This window comes from Giraffa tippelskirchi, chromosome 11, assembly GCF_054371585.1.
Source record: "Giraffa tippelskirchi isolate mGirTip1 chromosome 11, T2T-mGirTip1v1.2.pri, whole genome shotgun sequence".
In the NCBI taxonomy this organism is placed as follows: Eukaryota; Metazoa; Chordata; class Mammalia; order Artiodactyla; family Giraffidae; genus Giraffa; species Giraffa tippelskirchi.
The window spans coordinates 109,862,839-109,887,215 of NC_137285.1; the positions used below are offsets into that span (position 1 = coordinate 109,862,839).

Consider the following 24,377-nt stretch of genomic DNA (forward strand, 5'->3'; position numbering starts at 1 on the left):
ATACTAGTAAAGATGCTTTTGTGATAGAGAAAAATAAGAATGTTAATCATGAACCCTGGAACTGTGGGCTGAGGAACTTGTAAGGAAATGTTACTTTATTTAATAGGTAAAACTCCAAACTTGGGGCTTTAGCACTAATAGAAAATCTCCTGATGGGGAGGAGGACGGAAGAACACACTACTGCACTGTTAAAGGAAAAAAACAAGGCTTTGGAGTCAAAACTAGGTCCCAACCCTGCCTGAATTAAAAACCCAGTTCTATCTTTATTAGTTGAGTGTCCTCTGCCAAGTAACTTAACCTCTGTCCATAGCATAGCTTCCTTATTTATAACATGGAAGCAAAATTAGTTCCCACTTCATAAACTTGTGAGGATTAAATGAGTTCATAGTTGTAAAGCAAAGGGGTGCTTGGCACATAGTAAGTCCATAGCCCATATATTAATGTTGGATAAAATACTGATATCAGTTTCTCTATCTGCAACCTGGGATCATAATAGTGAACTTACTATAAGGGTTCAAATGATGTATATAAACTGTTAGAGAAGAGGTGCTCATAGACATTATTTCTCTGCCCCTCCACCCCCACAAGCCTCCAATCTGTTACCTCTGAACTCCTTTCTGATTAACACTGCCACTGCCATCAAGGGGCTATTGCCCAACCTGGTCTAAGCAAGGATAAAATATCATTGCATGATTTTTCTTGACTCAGATTTCATCTGAGTCAAGCTCAAAATGAGTTTACTGGTGGCCAGGAGAAAATAACGGAGAAGGCAATGGCACCCCACTCCAGTACTCTTGCCTGGGAAATCCCAGGGACGGGGGAGTCTGGTGGGCTGCCATCTATGGGGTGGCACAGAGTTGGACACGACTGAAGCAACTTAGCAGCAGCAGCAGCAGGAGAAAATGAAAGGGAAACAACTCCAGACAACCAGCTTATGTGAAGCCTACCCCCCTACTTTGGGTCCTCCAGGGAAAAAAAATGCAAAAAGGTGTCAGGGGGATTCTGGCTTTTCAATACTTCTACTTTCCCCTTCTCACTTTTTCTAGGGTCCCACAGGATATAACCTGGCAAGTTCTTCATTGCGTTTAGAATGGAAGAGAGGGAGGCAGTAATACTTATAAGAGACAGTAAGTAATCTGAAAGAAGAAAACAACAGTACACTCTACATGGGCACCAAAACTTAGTAGTTTTATAGGATCTAGGTCAGTGGTCAGCAAACTATGGCCCTTGGGCCAAATTACCCAACTGTGTGTAAGTTATAGCTCGGACCGAGGCAGAAAAGAAGGAGAGATGACCTCAACGGAAGTAGGTTACCTTTATTCAGGCAAGGAGGGGTGACAGTCGGACTAACCACCAGGCTGAGTGCAAGAGGGATCAGGGAGGCTTCATATTTAAAGGGAGGTTTGTGGAAGCGATAAGAGAAACGTTAATCAGGCAGGATGTTTTGGGTATTCTTTAGTTGAGATGGCACTTGTAGTTGGACAGGGGATGATAAGTCTCTGGCAGATGTAGGGAGTGGAAAGTTTCTGGGCAGGGGGTGATAAGTCCCCTGGGCACGGGGTGATAAGTCTCAAATAGATACAACCGGCCTGGAGCATCAGGGCGGGACCTAAGTTCGGTTTTGTTTTCTCTGAAGTTAGATGATTCCGCAAGGGCCTTTGACACTGTTGTTTTCTTTTCTAGGCCCAAAGACTCCTTCATTCCAGACCCTGAAATCATAAAAAATGGGGAAGAGGGCGCCGTATCTCTCTGACTATTTCCTGCTGGATAAGGGTGATGGTTTTGGGTCTGGAACGGAGGATCGTCCTAGGGCCCAGGGTCTCCTTTTCCTGAGCTTGGGATGAGGCTCTCGAGAATGGTCTTGATCTGGTCTCGAGAGATGGCCCGAATCCGTTCTTGGAGAAACCTTTGAAAGAGATTGAAGAGACAGGGTCCAAATAAGAGGAATAAAATGATAAGTACCATGGTCCCAGGAAAGGGAGCAACCAAGGGAGGGCCTGTTGGTACAGGTTTAAGGGACTGTAAACGTTTTGTAACTCTTTTCTGCAGCATTCAATTCTGTCTCTAAGTTCTTTGACTCTGCCCTGGACTATACCCATTTCATTAACAAAGTAGCAGCAGTCCTCTCCTAGGAAAAGGCAGGTCCCTCCCTTTTCCATGGTGAGAAGGTCCAGGGCTCACCTATTTTGTAGGGCCACAGAAGCTAATGAGTTAATTTCTCTTTGGACTGAAATGAAGGACTCCACTACCTGCTCCGTGGCCTCATTAAGTTCTTGGGATAGCTTGTAGTAAAAATGGGCCGAAGTCGAGATGTCCCCAATCCCGGTGCCTAGGGCTGCTGCTATGCCAGTCCCAATCAGGAGGGGGGCTATAACAGCTCATCTTTTCCTGTGGAGAAGTTTCCCTTAGGGGTAGACTATTTGTTCTACCTCTTCTTCTTTGAGGAATGTTAGACCCGGGGTCAGGAAGACCAAGATGCAAGGTCCAAGGCGGTCCAGGGGGAGACATGAATATGCATAGGTCTCGCAGAGAATGAAAATTCCCAGATTGGTGCAATTATTTGTGCTGTTCCAGAGAACCCAAGTGGGACAGAAGGAGGGAGCGGAGTTTGTAAAACCAGTGTAGTTGGGACTAGAGTAGTTGATACAAGTTAGATTTGAAGAGGCTGAGGGTAGGACATTGTCAGAGACTGGCCCAATGAGTTGTGTAGTTTTTTGTTGGGAAGGGGAGTTATAGTTGCCCTGTGACAGCCAGGTTGAGGGTAAGGGAATTGCTATGTGTGGTGAGGGAGACAGTGACATGCATATCCAACACTGGGATGTGTGTTGTGTGTACTGGAAGAACTGGAAAGAAGAGTTGAGAAGGCGGGTAAGGTGTTGGTTGCCAGAGGGAGGTTTTAGGAGAGGCCGTAACTGGGAAAGGAGGTCTAGGCGTTTATAAGGCTCAGGGGTCGCCTGTAACCAGGAAATTATGTTCTTTATGACTTGTTCTTGTTTCTTTTCCTGGTTTTGATCTAGTACCCCTCCCCTGTCTGGGTACCCCCAGTGGGTAATAGGATAGAAACATATGTTTCTTCCATTTGGCTTATGGCAGGTGCTCACGAAACTCCCTCTCTTTTGTACTTTAACAGTTAGTAGGGATTTGGACTCCCCCCACCCCAACCCCTGCCGAGGTTCATCGTGCATGGTCTTGGAGCTGTATTATAACATGAGGAATGAACATAGGAATAAATGTCTGAGCAGGGACAGGAAATAGCCAGAAGGCTGGGGAGTACAGCAAGGATAAGGAACGGGGGAGTCATGGGGCTGTTAGTTAGGCGCTGCAGAGGAAATAGCACCCTAGGAGTAGAACACAGCTAACAACGTAGGCGATGCTGATGAAAAGATGAAGGATAGGTGGCCAGTCTTGAGGGGAGACAGTTACTAGGCCTACAGCAAGGACTAAGATTAAGAGTGCAGTTATAGTTAGCGAGACGGGTGGAGGCCAGTCAGGGTGAGGGGCAGAAGGCCCCAAGTTGGTGGTTGCTTGAATCTGAGGAGGAACAGTTGCCGGAGTCCTGCTCCAGCTGGTCCAGGGGTTCCCTCAGGATGGACGGCGTCGGCGATGTGAATGAGAAGACACAGCGAGTCTCTCGGTGTTTCCAAGTGTCTCCTGACTTTATTGTTTTTAAGACAGCTTTTATATTTTTAGTGGTACGTAGAAACAAATGTATAGAGTCATATCAAATCAGCTTAATGGGTCAACAGTGTTGACCTTTACTGACATCCTTTGCATATCTTAGTTCATTTTGTTTACATCATCTTCTGGCCTGGGGGCCTGCCAACATCTTGTGACTCTCCTATTGATAAGGATTGATCAGTCAGAACACTTTTGTATCAGGCACAGCAGGAAAGAACCCACCAATAGAAAGTTTCAAGGCAAAACCTGTTTTCAGTAATTTACTTTACGCCTTGAGCTTAACAGAAAAGAATGTGGTCCCATAAAGTCATAGAACAGCAAGCTGAAGGTCAGCTCTAAGTAAGAATCTTCAGTTAAATCAACAATTGTCTCACTATTTGTATTACAGCTAAACTTCTATTTATATAAATCTTCAACTATTATGCTTTTATTATATAGGCTAAATACGTTAAGAGTAAAAACATAGCGAGTAAATATAGACTAAGCAACATTTTCACAAAGCAACATTTCCTGTATTTCCCAACAAGCCTTTTTTCCTGCAAAGGGTTTTGTGCCCATTGGGGCTTTCTGTGTGGAGGCTCTCAATGCTGTTCTGTTGTTAAGGGGCAGTCAAGCACATTAGCTCCAAAGGCACAGGTACATTTATTAAACAAACCAATATGTTAGCAAAAGGAATTTAGATCAGCATACTCTATATCCCAGATAATTTTATTTAGGGTGCTACCGTTCAGGGGCCTTGTTGATTGAGGTTTCAGACTGATCTATTTCAGAAGAGAATCAGGAAAAGCCTTTTGTCCAAGTCACAGAAGACAAGAAGAGGTCTATTATAGCAAGCGTCAGAAAGAGAGATCTAATTTTTAAGGTGAGCGCTGAGGCAGCCCCTCGAGAATCCCCGAGGCCTGAGAAGCCGTGCTCAAATCAGTCCTCTTTCTCATGACTCTGTCATGGGTGGGATCTCGTGAGCTGGCTCCCAGCAAACAGTGTTCATTAGGATGTAGAATGATGTAGAGAATGAGAGTAAAGGAATCAGTTTCGTCTGGAGTCAGGTCATAGAAGGTTCCCTGAATCCACAGTTGAGACACCAGTGTGGTCAGGTCTTTGAAGGAGGCGCTGGTCCAGAGGTCTTGTAGTAGTTGGGTCAGGAACACTGTAGGTTGAAGAGTGTCCAGGTCATTCAGTGTCTTCTTGGATGGTCGACAGAGGTTGTTGCCAGGTGACTTTTAAGGAGGTAGGTCCTGTGAGGGAGACCTGATAGGGGTCAGTTAAGGAGGGCAGCGCAGAATTGGAGGTTATCCGTTTTAGGCGAGAGAGGTGTACTCAGGAGGTGACCTTCTCGAGTACAGCTGCAGTTGGGGTAAGGAGGATGATTTTGAATGGTCCCTGCCACTTTGGGGCTAGGTCACACTGGGGATTATCAGACAAATAGACCATGTTCCCAATTTGTAAAGGAGGCATGGGGACTTGGGGGTCAGGAGCGGGCACGTTGTGGTTGACATATTTCCAGAGGGCAGTGCGGAGTTCCGCCAGCAGAAGGGAGTGTAGGAAGCTTGGTATGGGAGGAGGTTTGGGGGGAGTCCAGGAGGGAGCATGGGTCTTCCATACATTACCTCAAAGGGGCTCAGCCCTAGGGGCTTTTTGGGCAAAGCCTGTACTCTGAAGAGAACAATCGGCAAAAGTTTAGTCCAATCCAGATGTACCTCGAGGGTTAGTTTGGTAAGAGTTTCTTTCATTATTCTATTCATCCTTTCTACCTTTCCTGAGGACTGAGGACAATATGGAATGTGAAATGTCTAGGGTATCTATAAGAATTGGACAAGTTGTTGGGTGATCTTGTACATAAATTCCAGGCCATTATCAGACTGTAGGGATAAAGGCAGGTCAAATCTGGGGATAATTTCTGTGAGGAGGATTTTGGCCAAAATAGAGGAAAACAACAGATTGGGAAAGACTAGAGATCTCTTCAAGAAAATTAGAGATACCAAAGGAACATTTCATGCAAAGATAGGCTCGATAAAGGACAGAAATGGTATGGACCTAACAGAAGCAGAAGATATTAAGAAGAGGTGGCAAGAATACACAGAAGAACTGAACAAAAAAGATCTTCACGACCCAGATAATCACGATAGTGTGATCACTCACCTAGAGCCAGGCATCCTGGAATGTGAAGTCAAGTGGGCCTTAGAAAGCATCACTACGAACAAAGCTAGTGGAGGTGATGGAATTCCAGGTGAGCTATTTCAAATCCTCAAAGATGATGCTGTGAAGTGCTGCACTCGATATGCCAGCAAATCTGGAAAATTCAGCAGTGGCCACAGGACTGGAAAAGATCAGTTTTTGTTCCAATCCCAAAGAAAGGCAATGCCAAAGAATGCTCAAACTACCGCACAATTGCACTCATCTCACATGCTAGTAAAGTAATGCTCAAAATTCTCCAAGCCAGGCTTCAGCAGTACGTGAACCGTGAACTTCCAGATGTTCAAGCTGGTTTTAGAAAAGGCAGAGGAACCAGAGATCAAATTGCCAACATCCGCTGGATCATCGAAAAAGCAAGAGAGTACCAGAAAAACAACTATTTCTGCTTTACTGACTATGACAAACCTTTGACTGTGTGGATCACAATAAACTGTGGAAAGTTCTGAAAGAGATGGGAATACCAGACCATCTGACCTGTCTCTTGAGAAACCTGTATGCAGGTCAGGAAGCAACAGTTAGATCTGGACATGGAACAACAGACTGGTTCCAAATAGGAAAAGGAGTACATCAAGGCTGTATATTGTCACCCTGCTTATTTAACTTCTATGCAGAGTACATCATGAGAAATGCTGGGCTGGAAGAAACACAAGCTGGAATCAAGATTGCCGGGAGAAATATCAATAACCTCAGATATGCAGATGATACCACCCTTATGGCAGAAAGTGAAGAAGAACTAAAGAGCTTCTTGATGAAAGTGAAAGAGGAGAGTGAAAAAGATGGCTTGAAGCTCAACATTCAGAAAACTAAGATCATGGCATCTGGTCCCATCACTTCATGGGAAATAGATGGGGAAACAGTGGAAACAGTGTCAGACTTTATTTTTTTGGGCTCCAAGATCACTGCTGATGGTGATTGCAGCCATGAAATTAAAAGACGCTTACTCCTTGGAAGGAAGGTTATGGCCAACCTAGATAGCATATTTAAAAGCAGAGACATTACTTTGCCAACAAAAGTCCATCTAGTCAAGGCTATGGTTTTTCCAGTGGTCATGTATGGATGTGAGAGCTGGACGGTGAAGAAAGCTGAGCGCCGCAGAATTGATGCTTTTGAACTGTGGTGTTGGAGAAGACTCTTGAGAGTCTTTTGGACTACAAGGAGATCCAACCAGTCCATCCTAAAGGAGATCAATCCTGGGTGTTCATTGGAAGGACTGATGTTGAAGCTGAAACTCCAATACTTTGGCCACCTCATGCGAAGAGTTGACTCGTTGGAAAAGACCCTAATGCTGGGAAGGATTGGGGGCAGGAGGAGAAGGGGACGACAGAGGATGAGATGGTTGGATGGCATCACCGACTCGATGAACATGGGTCTGGGTGGACTCCAGGAGTTGGTGATGGACAGAGAGGCCTGGCGTGCTGCAGTTCGTGGGGTCGCAAAGAGTCGGACACGACTGAGCAACTGAACTGAACTGAACTGTGGGCTCTTTTGTTTGTAGTGGGAAATGCTTCTACCCATCCCGAAAATGTGTCCACAAGGACCAGGAGGTATCTGACTTCCAAACCGGGGGCATATGAGTAAAGTCTATCTGCCATTCCTGTGCTGGGGAGCTGCCTCGCATTTGATGGGTTGGAAAGGATGTCAGTTTAAGGTTGGAATTGGGATTAGTATGTTGACATGTTTGACAGGAGCAGGTAAGGTTATCTAAATATTGTTGGTCAGCAGTGGATATGGAGAAGTGGTCACGGAGGAACTGTTGGAGGGTCTTGGATTTGGAATGAAAGAGTGAGTGTAGATAAGAGGATTTCTCTGGTGATGGAGGGGTCAGATGAAGTCAGGGCTAAGATGACAGGGGACTGGAGGGAAGGATGGGACAGGGCTATCTCCTTTGCCTTCTGGTCTGCAGCATTGTTGTAGGTTGATATGAGACTTCCCTTTTGATGTCCCCTACAGTGGAGGATGGCGGCTTTGTTTGGTAAGAGTGCTGCCTCTAGATGTTTGTGGATCAGGTCTGAATTAATAACGGGGGATCCCTTTTGGGTTAGGAAACGTCTTTCTCTCTATATTAGGATGTTTGAGTGAAGTATGTTATAGGCATATTTGGAGTCTGTGTAGATGTTAACCCTTAGATTTTTAGCCAGAGTCAAAGCTCTGGTGAGAGCCGTCAGTTCTGCTTGTTGGGAGGTGGTGTGAGGTGGCAGAGGTGAAGCTTCAATTGTCTGGGTTCCGTGATTGTGACGAAGGTCCCCTGGGGACACCCAATAACGCCAGGATCTCAGGGCCCCAAGGAGTTTGGCAGTATGTTGGAGGCAGAGTTTTGGGGTTGGGCTACAAAGGAGGAGATCATCTACATATTGGAGGAGATGCCTCGGGGCTAGGTTGAGTGTCTGTAGGTCCCTTTGTAAAGCCTGTCCAAAAAAGTGGGGGCTGTCTCTGAACACCTGGGGGAGAACTGTCCATGTTAGTTGTTGGGAAATGTGAGTCTTGGGGTCTTGTCAGGTGAAGGCGAAAAGGGGTTGGGAGAGGGGGTGGAGGAGGATGGTGAAAAAGGCGTCTTTGAGATCTCATACCATGAAGTGGGTTGCAATTGGAGGTATGGCAGACAGAAGGATGTAAGGGTTAGGGACTACTGGGAATGTTGGCATGATGGCCTCATTGATTTTTTGCAGATCCTGGACCAGTCTCCAAGAGTTTGGTCCCTTCCTTACTGCCAGAATAGGAGTGTTGTGTGGTGAATGGGTAGGAATTAAGATAGAGGCTTGAAGAAGACGTTCTATGATAGGCTTAAGTCCCTTGTGGGCCTCCGGGGTGAGAGAGTACTGTTGTTGGGTGATTATAGTCGAGAGGTCCTTTAGGGTAATGTGGACTGAGGGATGATGTTTGGCTATGGATGGGTGATCAGTGTTCCAGATTTGGGGGTCTAAGGCAGGTAGATCCAAGGGAAGGTCAGGGGTGAGGGATAGGGATGGTCCGGGTGCCATCTGCATGCAGAATATAGAGACTGTATTGAGGTGGGGTATGGTAATAAAGATCTCCATTTTGGATAACAAATCTCTCCCTAGGAGTGCCATGAGGCACTGAGGCATTATGAGGAATGAGTGTATGAGGGTCAATTTTCCAAATTGACAGAGTAATTGAGTGCTGATTTTTGGCCTTAAGAGAACTCCAGAGACCCCTTGATTTATGAGTTCTGAGTCTTCAGTTGGGCCAGAACAGGAAGTTAAGAGAGAGAAAGCAGCTCCAGTGTCTATTATAAAGGAGGTCTTTTTTTCCGGCCACAACCCCGTCTACCCTAAGTTCCGAGCTCGTGTCTGGGACACGGGTCAGGGGGATGGAACCCGGGCCCCATCATTGCAACAACTCTCGTAGGGTTGGGCTGGGGTTTTGTGCAGAAGTGGGGATCTCCCCAGGGACACCAGGGTGACCCTGTGGACATTCCACTCTCCAGGTCTGGGAGGTGGGGACCTCCCCAGGGGTGTCAAGGCATCCCTGGGAACAGTCCATCTTCCAATGTCCCCATTGACCACAGGTTGGGCATGCTTTTGTGGGGGGCCGCAGGTTCAGGCATGCCTTTGCCCAGTGTCCCAACAGGTTGCATTGGAAGCAGGGTCCAAGGGGAGTCTTAACCCCTGTTCTGGGATGACTTGGGCCAGGCTGATCTCTTCCCTTAATTGCTGCCGCCAAAAAGGCATATTTAGCTTTTCTCTCACGGTCTTTTTCTCTCTTAGCCTCCTCCTCTCTATTATTGAACACCTTGAAGGCTACTTCTAGAAGGTCCCTTTGGGGGGTCTCAGGGCCTTTCTCTAGACGGAAGCCCACCAGGCTCCCCTGTCCCTGTGATTTTCTGGGCAAGAGTACTGGAGTGGGTTGCCATGTCCTTCTCCATTGCCTTCTCCATTCCTATACACCAACAATGAGAATACAGAAAGAGAAATTAAGGAAACAATTCCATTCACCATTGCAAAGAAAAGAATAAAATACTTAGGAATAAATCTACCTAAAGAAACAAAAGACCTATATATAGAAAACTATAAAACACTGATGAAAGAAATCAAAAAGGACACACTAGATGGAGAAATATACCATGTTCATGGATCGGAAGAATCAATATAGTGAAAATGAGTATACTACCCAAAGCAATCTATAGATTCAATGCAATCCCTATCAAGCTACCAACGGTATTTTTCACGGAGCTAGAACAAATAATTTCACAATTTGTATGGAAATACAAAAAACCTCAAATAGTCAAAGCAATCTTGAGAAAGAATGGAACTAGAGGAATCAACCTGCCTGACTTCAGGCTATACTACAAAGCTACAGTCATCAAGACAGTACGGTACTGGCACAAAGACAGAAACATAGATCAATGGAACAAAATAGAAAGCCCAGAGATAAATCCACGCACCTATGGACACCTTATCTTTGACAAAGGAGGCAAGAATATACAATGGAGGAGGGAAGGGGGGGAGAGTCAGGGAGATGGGGTAGCGGGGTCGAGGGGGAGTCAGGAGAGGTTTTGGGGTCAGTAGGTGAGTTGGATGAGGGGGAAGGAGAGGGTTGGTGGGGTGGCCGGTAGGGAGGGGGTTCGTCTGCCAGGTCAAACTCTGGGGGTGCAGAAGGTCGCAGTTGGCTGTTGGTTGAAGAAGAAGAGCCCTTTTTCTTGGGAGGCAAGGTGCATAGAAGGACCTCTTGGGTGGAGCAGGGCTTGCATAGGGAGGGCCTACTCCAAAGGGCCGAAAAGTCTTGGGCATATGGGACATCCAACCACTTCCGTTTAAGGAAGTCAGGTGAGATTTTGAAGAATGTTAAAGTCAAATGTGCCAAATTCAGGCCAGCGGTCTTGATTGTCTAATCGGTATTGAGGCCAGATCTGTATACAGAGTTGTTTTAAGCGGTTAGCTTTGAGTTCAGTGAATAAGAGTGATTTGAGATTTTTGAGAACATAGGCCAGAGGGGAATCTTTTGGGACAAATTGGCCAGACCCCATAATTGAAAGGCAAGCAGAGGCTCCTGTTGGGAGTTTGAGTCGTCACCCGTAGTCACAATAGGAGTTATGAGAAGAGAGCTCTGTGTCAAGGTGGAGCACCCTCCACCGTCGCCTACAGAGTGGCCCTAAGCTGGGGGTCCCTGGGACCCGGAGAGGACTGGAGTTCTCGCGCGCCTCTAGAACATGGTCCGGATCTTACCTTAATCTAGAGGTCAGCTTGAGTGGAGTGTTGCATGTAGAGTGGTCGAATGGCAAGAGTTCCCTATTCCAGAGGTCGTCAGAGGGAGAGAGAGAAAGGGGGTAGAGCCAAGGCCTGGGGGTATGCAAAGTGCGGATAAATCCTTAGAACAAGGCTTGTACCGCTCACGAAGGCACTGGGCATCCCCAGTGGGATCTTATGAGCCCTGGCAGAAAGTGAGCTCGGCGGGTGTTCACGCTCCCAGACTCCAGGAAAAGGGGAAACAATGAGAAGGAGGAAGAGTGAGAGAGAGAGAGAGTGAGACCAGTGCCTCGCCCTCTCCCGGGATTCGCTACCAAGAATGTAAGGTATAGTTCGGGAGAGGCAGAAAAGGAGAGCCGACCTCAACGGAAGTAGGTTACCTTTATTCAGGCAAGGAGGGGCGACAGTTGGCCTAATGACCAGGCTGAGCGCAAGAGGGATCAGGGAGGCTTCATATTTAAAGGGAGGTTTGTGGAAGTTAGTCAGGTGGGATGTTTTGGATATTCTTTAGTTGAGATGGCATTTGTAGTTGGGCAGGGGGTGATAAGTCCCCTGGGCAGGGGGTGATAAGTCTCTGGCAGATGTAGGGGGTGGAAGGTTTCTTTACAGGGGGTGATAAGTCCCCTGGGCACGGGGTGATAAGTCTCAAATAGATACAACCGGCCTGGAGCATCAGGGTGGGACCTAAATTTCAGTTTTGTTTTCTCTGAAGTTAGATGATTCCGCAAGGGCCTTTGACACTGTTGTTTTCTTTTCTAGGCCCAAAGACTCCTTCACTGCCTGTTTTTTGTAAATAGTTTTATTGGAACACAGCCATTCTCAGCAACCATACTCATCTGCCTATGTAGTGTCTCTGATTACTTTTGTACTACAACAGTAGGATTCAGTGGTTGTAATGGAGAATGTATGGCTCTCAAAGCCAAATATATTTACTACCTGACTCTTTACAGGAAAAAAAAAAAAAAGCTAACCTCTGATCCTGACAATTCACCCAGAATTATCCTCAGTATCCTGAGTGCAAAAATTTTCACCTTCATCGAATCCTCTAATCCATTGCTTCTCAAATTTAAATGTGCATACAAATTACCTGAGGGTCTTGTTAAAAATGCAGATTCTGATTCAGTAGGTCTACAGTGAGGCCTGAGATGCTGCATTTCTCATAAATACCAAGGTGATACCAATATTGCTAGTCCCTAGGTCAAAATGATCACCACAGTGTCTAGTTAATGTCCATCACCACACCTAGATAAGGTTTTTTTTCTTGTGATGAGACTTAAGATTTACTCTCTTAGCAACTTTTAAATATGAAATACAGTATTTTAAACTATATAAGCAACTGACTGTATAGCACAGAGAACTCTATGCAATAGTCTATAATGACCTATATGGGAAAAGAATCTAAAAGAAAGTGTATATATGTATATGTATGACTGATTCACTTTGCTGTTCACCTGAAACTAGCACATTATAAATCAACTATACTCCAATGAAAATTAAAATAAAATAATAAAAATAAGATATAGTCATCATGCTTTACTTGACATCTCCAGGACTTATTTTATTTTATAATTGGAAGTTTGTACCTTTTGACTACCTTCACCCATTTCACCTGATCTTGATCCACATTGCTTCTGGCAACCACCAGTGTGTTCTCTGCATCTGTGAGTTCCTGTTTTCATGTTTGTTTTTTAGATTCCATATATAATGAGATCATATAGTATTTGTCTTTTTCTGTCTGATTTATTTCACTTAGCATAATGCCCTCAGGGTTCACACATGTTGTCACAAATGGAGGAATTTTCTTCTTTTTGTGGCTAAATAATATTCTGTTGTTTTATATGTATATTTTATTTATCCATTCATTCATTGATGAACATGTAGATTGTTTCCATGTCATGGTTATTGTAAATAATGCTGCAGTGAACACAGGGGTGCAGATATCTTTTTCAAGTTAGTGTTTTAATTTCCTTTGGATAAATACCCAGAAGTAGAATTGCCTGATTGTATGATAATATGATGGGGGTTTGTAACATTGTTCAGGAGGCAGTGATCAAAACCATTCCCAAGAGAAAGAAATGCAAGAAGGCAGAATGGTTGTCTGAGGAGGCCTTGCAAATAGCTGAGAAAAGAAGAGAAGTGAAAGGCAAAGGAGACACAGAACAATATACCCATCTGAATTCAGAGTTCCAAAGAATAGCAAAGAGAGATAAGAAAGCCTTCCTAAGTGAACAGTGCAAAGCAATAGAGGAAAACAATAGAATGGGAAAGACTAGAGATCTCTTCAAGAGAATTAGAAATACCAAGGGAACATTTCATGCAAATATGGGCACAATAAAGGACAGAAATGATATGGACCTAACAGAAACAGAAGATATTAAGAAGAGATACCAAGAGTACACAAAGAAATATACAAAAAAGATCTTCATGACGCAGATAACCACAATGTTGTGATCACTCACCTAGAGCCAGATATCTTGGAGTACGAAGTCAAGTGGGCTTTAAGAAGCATCACTATGAACAAAGAGGGTGGAGGTGATGGAATTACAGCTGAGCTGTTTCAAATCCTTAAAAATGATGCTGTAAAGTGCTGCACTCAATATGCAAGCAAATTTGGAAAACTCAGCAGTGGCCACCAGTCTGGGAAAGGTCAGTTTTTATTCCAATCCCAAAGAAAGGCAATATCAAACAATGTTCAAACTACCACACAATTACACTAATTTCACGTGCTAGCAAAGTAATGCTTCTCCAAGCTAGGCTTCAACAGTACGTGAACTGAGAACTTCCAGACGTTCAAGCTGGTTTTAGAAAAGGCAGAGGAACCAGAGATCAAATTGCCATACGGAGAAGGCAATGGCACCCCACTCCAGTACTCTTGCCTGGAAAATCCCGTGGACAGAGGAGCCTGGTAGGCTGCAGTCCACGGGGTCGCTAAGAGTCGGACACGACTGAGCGACTTCACTCTCACTTTTCACTCTCATGCATTGGGGAAGGAAATGGCAACCCACTCCAGTGTTCTTGCCTGGAGAATCCCAGGGACGGCGGAGCCTGGTGGGCTGCCGTCTATGGGGTCGCACAGAGTCGGACACGACTGAAGCGACTTAGCAGTAGCAGCAGCAGTTGGATCATAGAGAAAGCAAAAGAATTCCAGAAAAACATCTACTTCTGCTTCATTGACTATGCTAAAGCCTTTGACTATGTGGATCACAAGAAACTGTGGAAAATTCTGAAAGAGATGGGAATACCAGACCACCTTACCTGCCTCCTGTGAAACCTGTATGCAGGTCCAGAAGCAACAGTTAGAACTGGACATGGAACAACAGACTGGTTCCAAATTGGGAAAGGAGTGCGTCAAGGCTGTATATTGTCACCATGCTTATTTAACTTATATGCAGAGTACATCATGAGGAATGCCAGGCTGGATGAAGCACAAGTTGGAATCAAGACTGCCAGGAGAAATATCAATAACCTCAGATATACAGATGACACCACCTTTATGACAGAAAGTGAAGAGGAACTAAAGAGCCTCTTGATGAAAGTGAAAGAGGAGAGTGAAAAAGCTGGCTTAAAACTCAACATTCAAAAAACTAAGATCATGGCATCGGGTCTCATCACTTCATGGCAAATAGATGGGGAAACAATGGAAACGGTGACAGACTTTTCTTGGGCTCCAAAATCGCTGCAGCTGGTGACTGCAACCATGAAATTAAAAGACGCTTGCTCCTTGGAAGAAAAGCTGTGACAAACCTAGACAGCGTATTAAAAAGTAGAAACATCACTTTGCCAACCAAGGTCCATCTAGTCAAAGCTATGGTTTCTTCAGTAGTCATGTATAGATGTGAGAGTTGGACTATAAAGAAGGCTGTGTGGTAAAGAATTGAGGCTTTTGAACTGTGGTGTTGGAGAAGTCTCTTGAGAGTCCCCTAGACTGCAAGGACATCAAACCAATCAATCCTAAAGGAAATCAACCCTGAACATTCATTGGAAGGACTGATACTGAAGCTGAAGCTCCAATATTTTGGCCACCTGATACGGAGAGCCAACTTGTTGGAAAAGACCCTGATTCTGGGAAAGACTGAAGGCAAGAGGAGAAAGGGACAACAGAGGATGAGATGGTTGGATGGCATCACCGACTCAATGGACATGAGTTTGAGCAAGCACCAGGAGATGGTGAAGGACAGGGAAGCCTGGTGTGCTGCCGTCTATGGGGTAGCAAAGAGTTGGATGTGACTGAGCAACTGAACAACAAAATGGTAATTCTAGTTTTAAGTTTTTGAGGAACCTCCATACCATTTTCCATAGTGGCTGTAACAATTTACATCCCCACCAACAGTGCACTAAAGTGAAAGTGAAAGTGTTAGGTACTCAGTCATGTCCAACTCTTTGTGAGCCTATGAATTGTAGCCCTCCAGGCTCCTCTGTCTATGGGATTCTCCAGACAAGAATACTGGAATGGGTTGCTGTTCCCTTCTCCAGGAGATCTTCCTGACCCAGGGATCAAATCCGGGTCTCCTGCATTGCAGGCAGATTCTGAACAATCTGAGCCTACAAAGAAGCCCTAGGTACACTAGGGTTCCCTCTTTTCCATATCCTTACCAACACTTCTTTTTCTTTTTTTAACTGAAATATAGTTGAGTTACAATGTTGTTAATCCCTGCTTTATAGCAAAGTGCTGAAATTATAAATACATATATATTCTTTATACATATATATATATATCCTTTTCTCTATAGTTTATCATAGGATACTGAACCGACACTTATTTCTTATCTTTTTGATAACACCCTTTCTAGTAGATGTGAGATTATCTCATTGTGATTTTGACTTGCATTTCCCTGAAGATTAGTGATGTTGAGCACCTTTTCATGTACCTGTTGGCCCTTTGAATATCTTCTTTGGAAAAATGTTTACTCAAGTCCTTTGCCCATTTTTAAATTGGATTATTTGATTCTTTGCTATTGAGTTGTATGAGTTCTTTGTATATTTGGATATGAACCATTTATCAGATTTAGGATTTGCAAACATTTTCTCCCATTCCATAGGTTGCCTTTTTGTTAATGTTTTTCTTTTTTGACCCTGCCACATGGCCTGCAATATCTTAGTTTCCTGACCAGAGATAGAACCTCTGCCCCTTGCAGGAGAAGCGTGAAGTCTTAATCCCTCAATCATCAGGGAAGTCCCTGCAATGCTTTTTAATTTGATATAGTCCAACTTATTTATTGTTGCTTTTATTACCTTTGTTTTTTAAAATAAATCATCAATAAGATTGATGTTTAGAAGTTACCACCTATGTTGAAGTTCTAGGAGTTTTATTGTTTCAGGTATTACATTCATGTCTTTAATCCATTTTGAGTTCATTTTTGGGTATGGTGTAAAACAGTGGGCTAGCTTTATTGTTTTTCATGTGGCTGTCCAGTTTTTCTTACCATTTATTAAAGAAACTGTCTTTTCCCCAATGCATATTCTTATCTCCTTTGTAAAACTTAATTGATTATATATGCTTGTGTTTATTTCTTGGCTCTCTATTTCCTTCCATTGATCTGTTATGTCTATTTTGGGCTAATATACTGTTTTGATTGCTATAACATTATAATATAATTTGAAATCAAGAGGTGTGATGGCTTCAGCTTTGTTCTCCTTTCTCAAGATTGTTTTGGCTACTCAAAGTCTTTTGTGGTGGTTGTTGTTCAGTTGCTAAGTAATGTCTGACCCTTTGCAACCTGATGGACTGCAGCATGCCAGCCTTCTCTGTCCTTCCCTATCTTCCAGGGTTTGCTCAAACTCATGTCCAGTGAGTCAGTGATGCCATCCAACAATCTCATCCTCTGTCATCCCCTTCTCCTCCTACCCTCAATCTTTCCCACCATCAGGGTCTTTTCCAATGAATCGGCTCTTTGCATCAGGTGGGCAAAGTATTGGAGCTTCAACTTCACCATCAGTCCTTCAAATGAATATTCAGGGTTGATCTCCTTTAGGGTTGACTGATTTGATTTCCTTGGCTTTCGTGGTACTCAGATGGTAAAGAACCTGCCTGCAATGCAAAAGCCTGGGTTTGATCCCTGACTCAGGAAGATTTTCTGGAGAAGGGAATGGCTACTCACTCCCATATTCTAGCCTGGAAAACTCCATGGATAGGAGTCTGGCAGGCTACAGTTCATGGAGTTGCAAAGAGTCAGACACAACTGAGTGACTAACACTTTCACTTTCACTTTTGTGGTTACATAGAAATTTTAGGATTGTTTGTTTTTTTTCTGTGAAAAATGACATTAGAATTTCATTAGAAATTGTATTCAATCTGTATATTGCTTTGGGTAGTATAAACATTTTAATAATATTAATTTTTCTAATTTATGAGCACAAAATATCTTTGCATTTGTGTGTATTTCCAATTTCTTTCATCAGTGTCTTACAGTTGTCAGTAAACAGATCTTTAACCTCCTTGGTTTAGTTTATGCCTAGGTAATTTATTCCTTTTGATGCAGCTGTAAATGGGACTGTTTTCTTAATTTTTTTTTTCCCACCAGTTTTGTTTTCAATTCTCTCTTATTATTTCTCTTGTTATCCAGCTTAATTTCTCTGGTTCATCAACTTTTTTGCCTTTCTTTCCCTCTGTTGCTTTCACCTGACAAAAACTCAGCTCTGGATGAACCCAAATTATGCCTTCTCCTTATCTGTACCAACACAGCTCTACATAGCAGGAGAAATATCAATAAACCCACGTTCCCTTGGAGAAGGAAATGGCAACCCACTCCAGTATGCGTACCTGGAGAATCCAATGGTTAGAGGAGCCTGGCAGGCTATGCTCCGTAAGATTGCAAAGAGTCAGACACAACTGAAGTGACTTAGCATGGACGTCTCGAAATTCATAGTCACTGACCTTAGACAGACCCTCACCATTGCTCCTCAATCCTCCAGTGTTTCCTTAGCATGCTCTCTCTTCCACACTGTCAAAGTCCATTCCACACTTCCCTTGCTGCTCAGACCTCCCATTCTTCCTTCCCACTCATTTTCCGCTAATCCTGTCAGATTTGTTGAGAACCTCTTTGTCCAGGTTAAAGAACTCCTGTTTTAAGGCAGGTTTTTTCAATAGCACTATTATACTTTGGGCCAAATATGTTTTTGTTGTGGAAGATTGTCCTAAGTGTTATAGGATATTAGCAGTTTCCTGTATCTACTCGAGATGCCAGTAATACCCCAGGTGTCAAACAAAAATATCTCCAGACAATGCCAGGTATCTGCTGAGTAGTAAAATCTCCCCTAATCACAACCACTGGTTTAAAGCAACAGAAATCAATTCTAGCTAACTTCAAGAAAAAGGGGGACTTCCCTGGTATTCCAGTGGTTAAGGATCCACTGCCACTGCAGGGGACATCAGTTCATGGGTTCAATCCCTGGCCCAAGAAGATTTCACATGCCATGGGGCAACTAAGCCCATGTGCCTAGAGCCTGTGGTCTGCAAAAGAAGCCCTCACACTGCAACTAGAGAATAGCCTCCTCTCCCCTTGACTAGAGAAAGCCCATGTGCAGCAACCAAGGCCCAACACAGCCAAAAATAAATTTTAAAATTAATTTAATAAAATGGGAATTTATTGGAAAGACAGAAGAGTAATTCATAGACTGAATGGGAAAAGAATCCCAGGGCCAGGAGATTGTGGGTTTTCTTTCTAGAGGTGACAATTAGGTTGTCTCCTTCTGTTTTTTGGTGTTCCTAATTAAGTATAAAATTCTCAGTAAGAAAAATCTAAGTCCTGTTAGGTCAGGTATTCACTCCTGTGGCCTAGGGAATAGAGTCTATAACCAGAATCAAGCTAGGGAGGGCTGTTCAGCAGAAAAAAAGAATAGCTGTCACACACCTCCCATATTCTGTATCTTTATTCACCTAAAATGATGGAAAACCTGATGACAGAGGCTTCAGTGAATTGAAGTTTAATTTTCTGTCATAAAAGTAAGTTTGGAGGTAGGTAGTTGTTGGCATTGCTTCAGTTGCTAAACAGTATCATCACGGTCTTTTTCCTTTTCTGAGCTCTGGTTTTTCATCTTCAAGTTTATGGAAAGTTGAAAGATGGCTCTCATACTTCCTGACATCATGAATCATGACCACATTCAAAAGTAGGAAAAATACAAGGGTGGAGGAGGCACCAGAAGGACCTATGTGAGAAGTTCCCTCTCCTTTTATCAGCAAAGGAAAAGCTTTCACTGAAGCCCCCTCAGCAAAAAACCCTTAAGGTCTATTGATCAGAAATAGGTTATATGGCCATTCTCTTACCTTCAGGATATGATGGGAGAGTTAGTATCTGGCAGAAGGGAATGTGATAGTCATAACTGACTTAGACCATTGTTAATCCCCCTGATCTGGGCTTGTTGGTGCCAAATTTTGGGTTCTATCAGCAATAGATGAAGGTCTAAGCTGTTAGTTAGCCAATGGTATAGTGCCTGCTAAGTTTTCTCAACATTAAATCCACAAACCTACATGATTCTGTAACTATTTCCTCTTTTTTCCTTTCTGTAACAACAAAAGGCAATCCCTTTACCTGTACTCTGAAGCCTGTTCCCTTCCCTCACTTCTCAAAGACTTCATTTTTTTTTTTCACTTGGTTATCCCCTTCTTTCCTGTATCATTCATCTTCCCTAGCTATTGAATCATATTCTAGGCATACAAACATGCTCTAGGAATGTTTTCCATCTTTAAAGATTCCTTCCTTATGGGTAGATAAAGAGATATGATAAAGCAAGCATAGTAAAATGTTAATTATAGAGCTCAATGAGACTTACTGCAACATTCTTTCAACTTTTCTGTATGTTTAAAACTTTGATAATAAAATATTTGAAATAAAATCCTTCCCTTAACTCCCAGTCACCTTCCAACTTGTTCTCTGCTTATTATTTATTCAGATTCCTTTTAAAAGTTCTTTTCTCTCTTTACTCTCAGCTTATACCAATTTGGCTTCCATCTCCACCACTCCTCTGAGATGGCTCTTATTAAGCTTGCCTTTGAATGGACACTTTTCTGTCCTCGTCTTATTCAACTGTTCAGCATCATTCTTTGCTGCTGCCCTGTCTCTCCTTGAAACAATTTGCGCTCTTGGCATCTGACACCACTTGTTCTAGTTTTCTTTCTACCTTTCTATGTACTCCTTTTTTGGTCTCCTTTGCCAACTTCTTCTCCATTGTTGTTGTTTAGTTACTGTCAGGCGAGTGTATGCTCCTCGGTTCTGTCTCATCACAACAAAGATTTGGAGCGACGGACATTAAAGCCCTCGGCGGGTCACAGTTCTCGGGTCTTGGACAGACCGCGTTATGGCTCTCCCGACTGGAACAGACCATGTTATAGCTCTTAGACAAATCAGTGTTACAGCTCAGTGTTACAGCTCTTTTATTTAGATAATAGCAGGAAAATCCATCCTTGAAGCATGAGGGCATGCTGACCTTCGACCCAAAGTCACGAAGAGAAGAACGCCCCAGCACGCGGGAGAGCGAGGGCGAGGGCGAGGGCGAGGGGGAGGGCGAGGGCGAGAGCGAGAGCGAGGGCGAGGGCGAGGGGGAGGGCGAGGGCGAGGGCGAGGGCGAGGGCGAGAGTGAGGGCGAGAGCGAGAGCGAGGGCTAGGGCGAGGGCGAGGGCGATGGCGAGAGCGAGCGCACACACGCGGAGGAGAGAGAGAGCACTTTTGGCTCCTCTTTTTATGTGTTTTTTTCCTCCCCCTGGGCCTGCCCTATGCAAGTTGGGCTTAGCCAGGAGTGCTGTTCTACCTGAAGTTCTCACTCAGGTCCTCGGACCTTCCTTTGACCTTCCTTTGTTCTATTTTTGCGGGCTTTTCCCTTCCTTGCCTTTTAGCCACCGCCATTTTGGACTCCCGTTTTCCATTCTAACTACCTAACAGTTACTAAGTCACATTCAACTCTTTTGTGACCACATGGATTGTAGCCCACCAGACTTCTCCGTCTGTGAGATTTCCCAGGCAAGAATTCTGGAGCGAGTTGCCATTTCCTTCTCCAGGAGATCTTCCCCACCAAGGGATCAAACCCACATCTCCTGCATTGGCAGGTCGATTCCTTCCTGCTGAGCCACCAGGGATCTTCTCCATTACCCAACTTCTAAGAGTTGGAATGTCCCAAGGGTTGGTTCTAGGACTACTCTGTCTACAGCCAATTTCCCCACACAGACACTTTTGGCATTTTCTGTTGGACACTTCTTCATTGAGTAGGATTTCCCATGCATTCCAGGATGTTGTACAGTCCTAGGCCCTGTATACTAGATGCCAGCAGTGTTCCTATTGTCCCTTTAGTCAATGTGACCACCCAAGTTGCCTCTTAACAGTCCCTAGGGAAGTGATATTTCTCAGGGTTAAAAACTGTTTTGTCTCTTAATAGGTGATATCAACCAGTCTGTGACCTTAAATATCATATATATGCTAATTTTCAAATATCTCTGGCCCAAACATATCTTTTGAACTCTCAACTGCCTCCAATTATGTGCATGACATTTCCATTTGAGTGGTCTATTTAGAAGCTCAATAAGTATTTGATGAGAGAATGATCTAATTAATTACTCCCTCCTATTGAAAACTAAATTCTTGATCTTTTCCTACCTGTTGTTCCCTGTGGGGACATGGAGATGTGCTTACTCAAATCCCTCTTCAAGAAAGGACTGGCTGGCTGCCCAGCTGTGAAGCGTGTGGTTAGCTGACAGCTTCCAGTTCTTACCTGCTTTAGAGTCCACCTCATCTTTAGAGCCAACATTATATACCATATAACTGATGGCATGCTCTCCTTGGGGAGATTCCCAGCCAATGAATGAGCAAAGTGGTAGTAAAAGGACCTAAAGTGGTGTTAGACACCGAGCGGTGTAACACAGAACTCTACTAACTAGCAGCCTTTGCTCTGGTACTTGCCATTGGGCTGCCAGAGACTTTGTCAGGTTTCATCACTGCTTGCAGCTTTCTCTGTATCATTCTGCTCCTTCTTCTTTTCCTTTTACAAGTGTTGTTTCCTGAGAAACTTGTGGCACACCTAACTCTGTTTCAGCATCTGCTTCCCAGAGGACCTATTCAGCACTCTTTTACATTTCAGTAAATGGAATGTACCTAGTTGCTTAAGCCAAACCCTGTGAGTCATTCCTGATTCTTAATGCTCCTTCATACTATATATCTAACTCATTAGCAAATTCTGTTGACCCTCTGACATACATAATCTACTTTTCTCTCTCCTCCCACCAACCCAGTCCAAGTCATCATCATTTCTCACTAGAATACTGCAAATAACTACAAAAGTCATGTCTGAAACTCACACTGATCTCCTATATTCCATTCTCCACACAGCAGTTGTGGGGCAGTGGGGGTGGGGGGTGGGGGTGGTGGATGATCTTTAAAACATAGCCTGGCTTTACTTGAAAACAATGGCTTCTAATCCAAACTGTCGAGTATCTGTCAAGACTCTTCATGAGGTCTCCTAGCTTTCTGTTCAACCTTATTTCTCACTAATATCCTGCTCAATCACTGTACTCTAGCCATGTTTATTGTTGTTCTGAGAAGCCATTCCTAGGCAAGGCTATTGCTCAAGCTATACCCACTTCATAGACCACTCTTTCCTCTACATTTTACATAGTCAGATCCTTCTCCTTCACTAGTACTCAAGTGCCATTGCTTCAGAAAAGCCCACTCTGACCACTCAACCTAAAGTAATTTTCCTCTCCTCCTTCCCATTATTCTCGCTAATGGTATTCATGTACATATGTATAAAATTCATTTATATATAGGTATACATATATTTGGGCTTCCCTGGTGGCTCAGCTGGTAAAGAATTCTCCTGCAATGTGGGAGACCTGGGTTTGATCCCTGGGTTGGGAAGATCCCCTGGAAAAGGGAAAGGCTACCTAATCCAGTATTCTTGCCTGGAGAATTCCATAGACTGTATAGTCCATGGGGTCGCAAAGAGCTACTTTCACTCATTCACTCATTCATACATATATATGCACTTTTTTCTTTAATTTTTTTTTATTTTACTAATTTATTTTTGGCTGTGCTGGGTCTTCATTGCTGCTCAACTCTTCTCTAGTTGTGGCAAGCAGGAGCTACTCTCTTGTTGTGGTGTGAGAGCTTCTCATTGTAGTAGCTTCTCTTGTTGCAGAGCATAGGCTCTAAGGCACATGGGCTTCAGCAGTTGCAGCACATGGGCTCAGTCATTGTGGCTCCTGGGCTCTAGGTCACAGGCTCAATAGTTGTGGAGCACCATGGGGTTAGTTGCTCAGAGGCATGTGGAATCCTCCCGGATCAAGGATCAAACCCATGTCTGCTGCATTGGCAGGTGAATTCTTTACCACTGAACCACCAGGGAAGCGCCTCCTTAATTGTTTTTTATCTGTCTCTCTCACTTGGCCAGAAAATCTATATGGAAAATACAGTATGGAAACAGTATGGAAAATACAGTATTCAAACAGTATGGAAAATATTTGGTTTATCACCATTTACCCAGAGTCTGATACATATAATAGGCAATTAATACATATTTGTTGAATGAACAAATGAGTAAATAAAAGGAAAATTACCAAATTATCTTAGGTATTCTAAGGATGTTTTTCTCAGTATTTTGACAACAGGATTTGATTTTTGTTTTTATCTTTTTAAAATATTTTATTTATTTATTTGACTGCACCAAGTCTTAGTTGTGGCATTCAGGATCTTTAATTGTGACATGTGGGATCTAGTTCCCTGACTAGGGATCAAACCCGGGACCCCTACATTGGGAGTGCGGCGTCTTAGCCACTGGACCACCAGAGAAATCCCTGTTTTTATCTTTTTTCCTTTAGAAAGAGAATGGAAATTGTATCCTCTGCCTGCTGATATTAGTGATCATCACATAGGAGACACATATTAATAAGATTAAATCAAACAGTAAAAACAGTATCTAGATCCATGTTATAATGACAATAATTTCAAAAGTCCTTTACTTTAAAAATTAGACTATCTCTATTGTGAAAGTTTTATAATATCCTAAGAACAATAATTTTACTCCCACTTAGCAATCCTTGGGTTTCCCTGGTGGCTCAGACAGTAAAGAATCTACCTGCAACGCCAAAGACCTGGGTTTGATCCCTGGGTAAGGAAGATCCATTGGAGAAGGGAAAGGCTACCCACTACAGTATTCTTGCCTGGAGAATTCCATGGACAGAGGAGACTGGCAGGCTACAGTCCATGAGGTCGCAAAGAGTTGGACATGACTGAGTGACTAGCACTAGCAATCCTTAAAAAAGGAAAGGACAAACTAGAAACAAAGTAGTATGAAGTATTTGTTCTATAGATTTTAAGAATT

The 24,377-nt window shown here is 43.6% G+C and overlaps 2 long non-coding RNA genes across 2 annotated transcripts in view; both read left to right on the plus strand.

Annotated features, from left to right (window-relative positions):
- The window catches only part of LOC145526247 (uncharacterized), a 76,352-nt gene that overhangs the window by 3,215 nt on the left and 48,760 nt on the right, over nt 1-24,377 (plus strand). The window contains exon 2 of the long non-coding RNA XR_014068799.1: nt 1,047-1,127. This is a non-coding gene — a long non-coding RNA (uncharacterized LOC145526247). The remainder of the gene's footprint in view (nt 1-1,046; nt 1,128-24,377) is intronic.
- Nucleotides 10,956-14,838, plus strand: LOC145526248 (uncharacterized). The gene is made up of 2 exons (XR_014068800.1): nt 10,956-11,066; nt 11,835-14,838. It is a non-coding gene; the product is annotated as an uncharacterized LOC145526248 (long non-coding RNA).